A 671-nucleotide genomic window follows, 5' to 3' on the forward strand; every position below is an offset into this window, starting at 1 on the left:
CACGCCGCGCGGGGCACCGGCGGGGGGGGGGGGTGCTGCTGCCCCGTCACGCACCGACCCACCCACGCGGGTGACAGGCGGGATGCGGGACGCGGCCGGAGCCCGTGGAACGCGGAGACTCGGCGCGGAACGCGGCGGGGGGTTCTAGAACGCGGCGCTCGAGAAGGGCTGGGGGAAGGGCAGCGCCCTGCTTACCTGCCCCGCTGCGATGCCCCCCGAGAGCCAGGCACGCGGCCGTCCCGCACTCCCGGCCCCGCGCTGCGCGGTGGAGTCGTGGCACTTTTTCCTCCGAGCTGGCGCTGAGCCTTTTTTTTCCAAGGGCTCTCCTCCGCCCCGCCCTCGCGGCGCAGCATGGCGCCTCTGCCATTGGTCCCCGGCCCTGCCAATCCGCCCAATGAGCGAGGAGGAGGAGGAGGCCCGAGGGCTCCTGCGAATGGACTGGGCGGGCCTGTGACGTCCCATGCCAGCCGGGCCAATGGTGGGCCGAGAGGGGCGTTGTGGGAGTTGTAGTTTACCGCTGCGGGCTTTGACCCGAGTGGGGGAGCATCGCCTCTTGCAAACGCCCGCCCGGGAGCTGCCTGGACTCTGCTGGGCGCCCGGCTGGGCCGGGGGCTGGCTTCGTATTTGTATCAGTGCAGGTGGAGGGAGGGATTAAAATAATATAAAAAATG

The 671-nt window shown here is 70.0% G+C and overlaps 1 protein-coding gene across 4 annotated transcripts in view; it reads right to left on the reverse strand.

Moving 5' to 3' along the window:
* The window catches only part of RRBP1 (ribosome binding protein 1), a 64,549-nt gene extending 64,220 nt beyond the window's left edge, over positions 1 to 329 (reverse strand). For all 4 annotated transcript variants that reach the window (XR_003095673.1, XR_003095672.1, XM_006030438.3 and 1 more), the window contains exon 1: positions 196 to 329. The gene's annotated coding sequence lies outside the window, so the exon portion shown is untranslated. The remainder of the gene's footprint in view (positions 1 to 195) is intronic.
* Positions 330 to 671: the final 342 nt, after the last annotated feature.

Source organism: Alligator sinensis, unplaced genomic scaffold (genome assembly GCF_000455745.1).
Source record: "Alligator sinensis unplaced genomic scaffold, ASM45574v1 scaffold21_1, whole genome shotgun sequence".
NCBI classification, from domain to species: Eukaryota; Metazoa; Chordata; order Crocodylia; family Alligatoridae; genus Alligator; species Alligator sinensis.